Below are 10,461 nucleotides of genomic sequence, written 5' to 3' on the forward strand. Positions count from 1 at the left end.
CCAGGCAGCGAAGAGGCACATGGCCACTCCCCCAGGCCAATGGACCAGCTTCCCCACCCTGCCACTTGTTTAGCATAAACAACTGCAGGTCTTTTCCTTCCAGGCAGGGACACTGATTTGGGAATATTATAATCTGCACTGCAGAATTCAGAGACAAAGAGAGAAAAGGTCCTTTTGCCTTATCTCATGAGTGAAAATACCAATATGTTTAGGAAACAAGTAATTAAAAAATTCTGATTTTTGCTGCATGCTAGCTTTCTTGCAGAATGGGTATGTTTTAAGAGGAATTGTTCTAAATAACATCCCCACAGCCTTGCTCGGTTGAACAGAGAAAGTCTGTGAAAACAAACAATTGAACTTTAATGGAGATCTGAATGGGGCACATTGTTTCATATGGAAACTATGCTGCCCTGATGAAATCTCTTTTTGCAAGGGGAAGTGTATATCTCCGAAACAGGCATCTATTAACAATTAAGAAATTGCCAGCTTTGTGTGCTAAATCACTTTAACCATTTTATATCTGGATGATAAGATTTAGCACTGCTAGGTTGCTTCAGCTTGGCCATAGTCAGCATGCTAGAACTTTTCTATATCAAACACTGCACTCATAATTTCCTACTCACAGTTTTTTATGGGTTATCCTGAAGACCAGTCTTTTTAGAGCAGGATAATGGCATCTTATTTCTAAAAGTGAAAGAAAAGGTTGTTTCCTCCTATGTATTTGTGCTACCTGACTATACCACAGTGCCATCTAGATATTATGTATTGGAAAGGTAGGAAATACTTGTGTAGTGCTCAGTTCTCAATTTTGCAGCAAAGCCTAAAGTGGATAAAGCAAAACAACAGCTTCATGTAGGAAAGCTTATACTTATCCTATCAACTCATTTTGCTAGAGTTCACACAGAAGTTCCTCACGTTTTGCACAAGATTCTTGTGTATTATAGCCTACATCTTAGGGCTAGGCAGAATGAATCTGCCGGCTAGATTTCCTTAATTACACACATCAGTGTGGCCTGCTTGTGTCATCTGAACTCAGGCAGCATAACTTGTTTGGCATAGGCAGCCAACTATACAGAATCATAGAACAGTAGAGTTGGAAGGGGCCAAAGGGCCATTGGATCCAACTCCCTGCTCCCTGCAGGACACCAAGTCAAACCATCCCTCTCAGATGGCTATCCAGTTGCATCTTGAATGCCTGTAGAGCTCACAACCTCCCTAGATAATTGCTTACATTGCCATACTGCTCTAACAGTCGAGACATTTTTCCTGATATCCAACCAGAATCTGGCTTCCTATAACTTGAACCCATTATTCCATGTCCTGCATTCCTGGATGACTGAGAAGAGATCCTGTCCTTCCTCTTTGTGACAGCCTTTCAAGTACTTGTACAGTGCTATTATATCTCCCTTACGTCTTCTCTTTTTGAGGCTAAACATGCCCTGTTCTTTCAAACTCTCCTCACAGGGCTTTTTTTCCAGTCCCTGGATCATCTTTGTTGCCCTCCTCTGAACCCTTTCCAGCTTGTCTGCATCTTTCTTAAACTGTGGTGCCCAAGACCAGACACAGTACTCCAGATGAGGCCTAACCAGTGCTGAGTAAAGGGGAACTAGTAGAAATAACTCAACCACAACGCATAAGTTATTTAAGAGTTGCTGCTGACTCCAAACAATCCATGCCACTTGGCTTTGAATGACATGACAAGTTGCCCCAGTGTGGGTATTTAGGGAAATCTGGCCAGCATCTACAGGTTTATGTGGTGGCAACCACATGACTTATTTCAGTCGCTGTGATCATGTGAGCCAGCCTTGGGTGGAGAGGAGCTGCTTTGTGACTCAAGCAAGGGGCAGCCAACCAGCACTGTGCTCTGTTCGGCTCCAGGAAGGGTGTTGGAAGCTGCTTCATAATTGACATAAGGACCAGCCAAACAGGTCCCTTGTGAATGCCATGTTCAAAAGAAGGCTGTGCATATGTTGGGTATAGCATGAATGCACTTCCACAGCAGACTGACAGCTGCAATGTGGTATGCCTACCGACTCTCCTAAGCCTACCTACTGAAGAGCAACTCCCATCCAATTTAGTGGCACTTCTGCATAAGCCAGCCAAAATCCATAACATGGGACTTTAAGTATTGGGACTCAGCCAAAATGTCACAAAATGTTGAGCAAGTTTTTGAATTCTACAAGTTCTATCTCAGGCTGGATGTTAGTCAAAGAGGGAAGAGGAAATAAGAACGGACTTGATGTTGAAAATACAAAGTCTGCATTGTCACAGTAGGAGTAGACAGCAACCTTAACAGAGCTGTCCTATTTATGTCTCATCAGAAGGATGTCCTCGTCAGAATAGGACGAGTGTCCAAGTAAGTGTTGTAGGAATAGTGCAGTGTCTCTTTAAGACATGTTGTGTATCTGTTGATGACCCAGGAACTGGATGAGACAGGTTACGTTCAATAACTAGGATAACTTTGAGAAAAATAGAGCTCCATGCAGTACAGTAAAAGATCTTTTTACAATTGAATATATAATATTTCTTTAAACAATCACTTCTATAGGAGGGCTTGGTTCTTCACATACAAAACAGCAAAAGTGTGTTTACAAGGATGACTACAATCATTACTGGACCAGGCTCCAGTAGATGCTGTGCAGGTTTCAAATTCCACTTTTGAGACAAAGAAGCCAAGAATTGCTGATTGCCCCATTTTTTAACAGATGCAGCCCTGCAGCTACCTAGATCTGCCTAAAGACTTAAGCAAATCACACAGGTGCCTTATTAGCTAAAACACAAAAGTGAAATATGGCAGTGTTGCTGAGAAGTTGAGCCATGAGGCACTGTGTATCTGTATTTTACATTTGAAAGCATCATGTTAGCACCTTGCCTAGTATGTCTTCAGTTCTGGGAAAAGCCACATGAAGAAGCAACAACTGAGCAACTAGCATCTGAATGGCACACTACTTAAGACTCCTTACCCACTTCCAGCTTTTCCCCTCCTCTGGAGCCAAACTTACCTTGCCAGCTTCTCTCTTTAGCTTGTGCCGTCTTGCTGCCTTATATACTCAGATCTCCGTACTCTGCAAAGCACCCATTGCTGCATTCTGGCTGCATCCATTTCAGTGGGGTCACACTGAACAGGCCACAATGGGAGCCTGTTGGTTAGCATAAGAGGGGCCTGAGTGGACATCCCCTGCGTGTGCATAGCCACATTCGTGGGGTTGCAGATCTTGGTAATCTGCCCTCTTGGACCAATGAGCTAAACATACCTTGCAGGGGGTGACAAGGCTATGAAGGCTGAGGGCTCTAAGCTCAGTGGCTTTTCACATTCTGTGGCCAAGCTAAGAAAAGGTACTGTGCTGGCGTTTTAAGCAGGTGGCTCCTACTACCACCAATCAGAAGGCTTTGTGCAACTGTTCCACCTTTTCTCCTTCACAGATTTTCTCTTGTTTAAAAAAAGATGGAAGAAGCAGAAGAAAACATGGAAAGGTTATGACCGAAAGGTGATGATATATGGAACTCACACCTCCTTGCTAAAATTCTGTGAATGAGGCAAGATGATAGTATAATAAAGACCTCACCTGGAAGCATAGGCTTCTCTTCTCTTCTCTTCTCTTCTCTTCTCGCTTTACACATTCCAAATTCTATTCCAAAGTGCATTCTGTTTCACTACTTGGATTCCACTGCTTAAGCAGCTGTTTGCCTCTCCATGATACCTGTATCAGGGGTGAAGGACCTCCTTCAGTCCAAAGTCCCCATTTAGCTTTAGAGAAGGGTCTACACTCCACAGGCAAGTGGGGCAGGGACTAAAATACAGCAGCAGCAAGAACACAAGTTAGCACATTGTAGCTGAAAGCTCTTACTGCCATTAACTGAGCCTGAGAAGAGACTCTTCAGTCTTTCAGAACAGGGGGGAAATATAGAAGTCAGGAAGCCAATGAATGAAAAGGGGATCAAGCTAGGGAAGAAGGAATGGTCACCTTGGGAATCCAGAGGGCCAGATTTGGCCCCCACATTTGAGGGTCCTCATACCTTAAATATACCAGTTATACCTGCACAGGACTGAAGAACTCAACCTGCCCATGTTGAGCTTGGACATCAGATGTCCAAAGGCTGATCAGTACCCAGGTAGCCTGTGCCCCCCGTTTCGAAGTAATGATGATGCACATGGAACAAAAATGTCTGCCTCTTTCTCCTGATATTGCTCCAATTTACCCATTCTCCTTCTCACATGTTCACTCATGTGCCTCTAAGACCTCAGTTTTGGAGGGGCTGTGCTTCTCCATTAGTGCACCTGCTTTGCATGCAAATGGTCCCAAGTTTAATCCTCTAGAGCTCCGACTGGGAAATATTCCTGCCGGAAATCATGGAGAGTAGTTACCAAGTCAGTGTTAACAATACTGAGCGTTAAGGATGCATGCTCTGATGCAGCATAAGGTAGCTTCCCAAATTTCTATGAATTATTCCCCACCATTTCTCTAGCACTCTACCTGCTTCTTATTTTACAGAGCATAACTCCCCACGTCCTTCTTCTCTTGCTCTGTCTTAATATTGAAAATAGTCTGTTCATCCCATACTAGCTGGCTGGCATACTAATCAATCATTCTTCCCTTCTGTAAAGGAAAAACAAAGCTGAAGGGAAATAAAATGTGTACTGCTCATTCTTCAGCTTTGCCTAAGACTAGCACACTGTGGGCATGATCCAGTGTCTCCCATGCTCAGTGCAAAAATAATGCTGGATGGAGGAACAAAAATAATCCCCACCTGATACTGCATCAAATCACAGGTTCATCTAGCCCAGCAAGATTGTTAATACTGGCTTGGCTGCTGCTCTCCAGGATTTCAAGCCAGGCAGGAATATTTCCGGGCCCCTGGAGGTGTTTGTGCATCCAATGCAGGGTGTGAAGCACAGCAGCAGAGGTGTCCCCACTGCCCACACCCCATGTGTGCAGTTAATCTGCATGGCCTTTTTTGGCTATCTAATTAACGTGCCACAGAGGGGGACAGAAGGATGCTGGGCCACTATTTGAATGAAGCACAAGCCCTTGGTCCCAGCCTCCACTCCTCTCTGCCTCCCCAGCATGCCCTTTTAGCCCTCTCAGAGGCAGCTTTCCACCCCAGAGAGGGAGTTGATGCATTTTTTCCTCTGCTGGTGGCAAGGCAGGCAGGGCTCAAGCTTCCAGCCCTCTGGTCAAAGAACCTCAGAGCTGGGACTCTAATAATCTTACACCCCACTCCCTTGACAATGTTGGGAAGCCATGGCAATGCACCCTGTATAATCTGCCATTTCCATGCCTTCTCTCAGCAAAATATCCCAGAGCCTTCAAATTCCTTGGGAACACATGCACCAAATGAGAATTTCATTCACATAATGAAGAAAATCTTTCAAAAGTGGCTTGTAACATGTCACAGAAGATTTTTTTCTAAAGTAAAAAACAGTTCATTGTTGCAGCAGCCAGGAGTTCCCTTGGTATAGACAAGTCAGGTAGTAATATCCACGTGTCATCTTAATTGAACAATTATAATATGGGAGGTCTGTTTGCTTGTCAAATTTGAGGTAGAATTTTAGTGAATGGTTCCTTGCCTTTCCAATTGACTGGCAGGGACTTAATATAATTGCATTTATTGGTTGGGTTCCTTCTCATTTCCAGAAAGTTCCAAGGAGTTCTCAGTTAATAAATAAAACAGATTTTAAATATTTGTGTGAGGAGGTTGGTGCATGTGTGCACACACACACGTAGAGCTTTATCTGTGACTTAATTATGTGTTTTGAAACAAAAAAGAACAAAAGAAAGATAATAAACAAAAATTAATTGAACTATTTAATGTTTGGTATATTCTGCATTAAGTCCTGTTGGTTATGAAAGGTTGCTTTGACTCCAGAAGTGGATTCAATAGATTTCTATCCCCATCTCTTGCCACCTTTTAAAATTTAACTTTATTCTTTTTGCTGGCAAAGCAACATCAAGGTCTCATCTGATATTTTACTTCAACATGAAGTAAGCTGAAGCTCAATCCAGACAAGATGGAGGTCTTGTTGGTAGGCAAGTCAGGCTTTGGGGAAGGGGACCTTGGCCTTGTCCTGAATGGGGTTACACTCCCTCTTAAGGACAAGGTCCGCAGCTTGGGAGTGCTCCTCGATCCAGAGCTTTCGCTTGAAGCTCAGGTAACAGCGGTGGCGAGGAGCACTTTCTTTCAGCTTCAGCTGATTCACGAGCTGTGTCCCTACCTGGAGAATGACTGCCTGGCGACAGTGACATATGCATTGGTAACTTCCCGACTAGACTTCTGTAACGCACTCTACGTGGGGCTACCCTTGAAGATGGTCCGGATACTTCAAATGGTACAAAATAGAGCTGCCAGGTTGCTGATGGAGACTGGGCATTGTGCTCACATGACTCCAGTCCTCCGTCAGCTTCACTGGCTCCCCATTGAAGTCCAGGCCCAATTCAAGGTGTTGGTTATTACCTATAAATCCCTTAACAGCTTGGGACCTGGTTACCTAAAGGAGCGCTTATGTCCATATGTGCCCTCCCGCCCCTTGAGATTGGCGGCAGAGGCCCTTCTCTGGGAGCCCTCCATGAAGGACATCAGGAGGGTAAGTACCCGGAGGAGGGCGTTCTCTGCGGTGGCGCCCAACCTATGGAATGCGCTCCTCAGAGAAGTCCGCCTGACACCATTGTTATTTGCTTTTCGGCACCAGGCCAAGACCTTTTTATTTAAACGTCATTTTAATTGTGATATTGTTTATTGATTTTAATAACTTTGGCCAGGATGTCTCCAATTTTATATTTAATTGTATTGGTGATATTTATTTATGTTTGTAAGCCACCCCGAGGCTTTGACAAATGGGGCGGCATATAAGTTTACTAAATAAATAAATAAACATGAGCCTAAGACAATAAGACTTTTCTGGACTAAGCTATTTAGTGTTACTAAGGACATTATTTTATGTAATATACTGCTATAAATTCACTTATGTCAAACATCTGTTGCTATGACAGAAAATAAGTCATCACCTTATCTCAAAAAACACATGAACAACAAATAGCATGTGTACTAAGAATAAAAATGTGACAGTTTAGTTTACTTCCAAGGCTTTTTATAAATGCTAGCTATAGCTTAGAGCAGGGGTCTCAAACTCGTGGCCCACAGGCCAATTGCCGGGACGGGCGGGGTCCTGCGGCCTTCAAAGCGCCGGCGGCGCCCGGGCCGGCCATGGGGTCAGCGGCCCACCACCACCGCGGCGGTGGAATACTCGATGCAGCCCAGCCTCACCCAGACTCTACTTCCAGCGGCCCCCAGATAAGTTAAGTTTGAGACCCTGGCTTAGAGCAAACTATATTTAAAATGGTCAAGTACTTTGGGCTCGTAACAGGATTGAGCAGGCACTGAATTTGTAGTGTTTAGTTGGTGTGGAGGGAAAAGTTCAGCTGCAGTCTAGATTCTGTAAAGGGATGGAATGCTGTTACTATGGCTGGGATTGAAACTTAACCTGGGGTAGATGGAGGACTGGGACAAGGTTCCAGTATGTAATGAAGGACTGAAGGAAGGTTGTAGAAAATAAAGAGGGATGCTTGAAGGAAGGGTAGGCAATGCTGGGTACCATACAGGTAGAAGAAATAAGTACAAGGGCAGAATAATGCCTGAAGGAATAAGAAGAAGCTGGGAATCCAGGCAAGGAGGAGCTTTGGTTGTACCTTGAACTGAGCCATGGGCCCATCAATATCCTTGAGCTAAACTGTTTCTGAAGAGTGCAACCATTAAGCCTTTACCATAAGATCTGCCATACTATTTAATCTAACTGGGTTGCATGTCCTATGTCAGAATCCCTGAGTGTGTGCTAAATGGAACAGACCCTCAAGAAGAAAGGGATACAAATGCTAAATAATAATAATAAATAAACAAATAGTGTGTCCTAATTATATATAATTTCTGTACTATTTATTTATTAAAAGCTTTTCTATCCCATGCCCAACAAACGTCTTGGGTCAGCTTACAATAGTGTACTGGTGTAAAATGTTCACATACATATGAAATTCTAATAATATAAAACATCAATATTTATATTTTATAAATCACCAACTTTGGAAAATGTCCATTTTAACCATGAATCTTTGGGTTCGCATGTCATGCGAACCCACCCTGAGATTAACCAATGATGAACTTCACTGTGGGTGCCCCCCCCCCCACTTTCCTGCTTGGATTTCGTGCCAGTATCTCACGGTAGTTGTTTACGGAAGCTGCTTTGTTTTGTTTTCTAAGTGAAAATATTCATGCTACTGTTTTATTAGTTTCTTAGCCTGACTTGTAGCAGCACAGAGGTTTGCACTTTCAGAGGTTTGAAATGGAAAGCTCCCCTGGGAGAAGCTTGCGATCAAAGTGCAGGCCACCGTGACTGTGCAAACTAGTCCTGTGGGCATGTGTTTAATTACTTTGGTGCTCTGACAGTGGTCTGGGAAACACAGTCTTTGCCACGATGGTGATCTACACTATATTTCTATCCAAACTATAATGATTCTTTCCATAACATTTAGTATAAATTGGCACATGCAAATATATGCCCTCTTCTAGTGATGCAAGTTCTCTTTTTTGTGATGGTTATTTGGCAATGCTTTAACAAGCCATTTTAGCACTGAGAATTCCAATCTTGCTCTTCAACGAAACCCTCTTGGGGTAGTAGCCCTTTCACAAATCATTTTGCTAGTCAGGCTTTCAGGAAAATGAAAGAACAATTATGTTCTTCAGAGATGAGTGCTCTTCTTGCATAGCTGTTGGAAAAACGGGGGGCAAATCATACAATACATGCTATCCTAATAGGTATTTGCAAGAAAAGTTTTGGGGTTTTTTTAACATACTTTTCACGTACTCACAGCAATTCTCTGTTAACAGAGTTTAAAACATTGTGGAGTCCTTTAGAGCTACCAGTTTGGATGGGGTGGGGGAGGGTGTTACTTGTACTGTAAAGTATTTGTAGCAGATTGTTTTCTCCTGTTACTGACAGTTAGCTAATTATATGGTTATAATGCCTGTTTCCTCAAATGTACTTTCATGCTAAGAAAATCAGGTATAAAGTCTGCAATTGCTAAACACAGCTATTACATATGTTAAGTACTTCTGAACCTTTCCGTGGGCAACTGTGTGAACATTGGTGCAGGTAAACCCAAGCATTTACATTTGTGGGTTTTTCTCTTCCACTGATCATCACACTATTTAAATTCCTTTGCAGTTTCCAGAAGATAACAGGAAATGCAAATAGAAGACACTCTCTAAGCACAATAATTTGCTGGTGTTATGCTTCTTTCCTTTTTGGAAGTAGAAATAATATATATTCACTGTATATTTATTTGCATAGATCAACATGACCCAAATAGCTGCCAATATGTATTAAGAAAAACTGTAAAGAGAGAGACCCAGAAAAATTTAGAGAGCTGTGGGACTACAGGCAACCAGGAAAAAATCCGGCATTAATAAATTGATAGTTATATCCCTGGAAACCAAAGTAGATTCATTCTCTCTCTTTTATCTCTCAGATAATGGCAGGATGAAAGGAAACTTCATGATGTGCAGTTTTCCTATTATTCTGTACATGCAAGATCTTTTACTTTAGTGCTTGCTAGCACTTGCTTTAGAATATCTCTAAATTCTACAAACACAACATTTCACTCAAATATAATCACTTACTTCAACTGAATTTCTGCCATTATTTACTGCAGTTTAATCCAGTGCTTTGTTTGTTAAAAAAAAAAAAAGGTGCCAGAACTCACATCTTGTTAATCTTTTATTTAGGGTTTTTTTTAGGGTAATCTTTTATTAGGAGGACTGGTGCTTGAGAAGTAATTAGTTTTTTTCTTTTCATTTTTAAATTTGGGGTCACACTTTTACACTAAAAATTAAAAAAAGATTTTCAATTCACCAGCTTTTTTTAAAATAAAGAAATTATTTACCTTTTACACGTAGCCAGTCACTCTACACACACCAAGACTGTGTAATGAAACATAATGGTCGCCACCGGCAGTAAGCACAGCGTGTGACCACACGACCAATCACAAGCTGAGCAGCATCAAAAGCCGAGCTGGGCCATCACAACCAGCGTGGACACACAAGCAGCCCACACGCACTATTTTAATGATTTTGCCACCGACCTGCGACGCCCGACAGGGTGATTCAAAATCACGTGGAAAAATCCGTTGGAAAAAGGCGCCGGAACGCTGTTCCGGTCCATTCTATGACAAAAAAAGCCCTGGTTTAATCTAACCTTGTCTTCTCCTTACTACTATTATCAGTGGTGTTCCTCAGCACTACAATATTCCCTGCACACTCCATGATCAGCCTTTCTTCTGGCCATGCCTTTAATCATTTTGGGGACCTCTGGTCCTTTTTTAATGTGCAGGTCCATGATGACCAGCTATATCTCATAATCCAAGAGATTCCACCATGGGAGGCTCTCTTCCTGAATGCCGCATCATATTCTAT

The 10,461-nt window shown here is 42.5% G+C and overlaps 1 long non-coding RNA gene across 1 annotated transcript; it reads right to left on the reverse strand.

Moving 5' to 3' along the window:
• Positions 1-1,512: 1,512 nt before the first annotated feature.
• LOC123031373 lies at positions 1,513-10,254 on the reverse strand. The gene is made up of 3 exons (XR_006416279.1): positions 10,244-10,254; positions 9,252-9,254; positions 1,513-3,611 (listed from the first exon to the last, which is right to left on the reverse strand). It is a non-coding gene; the product is annotated as an uncharacterized LOC123031373 (long non-coding RNA).
• Positions 10,255-10,461: the final 207 nt, after the last annotated feature.

Source organism: Varanus komodoensis, unplaced genomic scaffold (genome assembly GCF_004798865.1).
Source record: "Varanus komodoensis strain SLA01 unplaced genomic scaffold, ASM479886v1 scaffold5, whole genome shotgun sequence".
Lineage (NCBI taxonomy): Eukaryota > Metazoa > Chordata > Lepidosauria > Squamata > Varanidae > Varanus > Varanus komodoensis.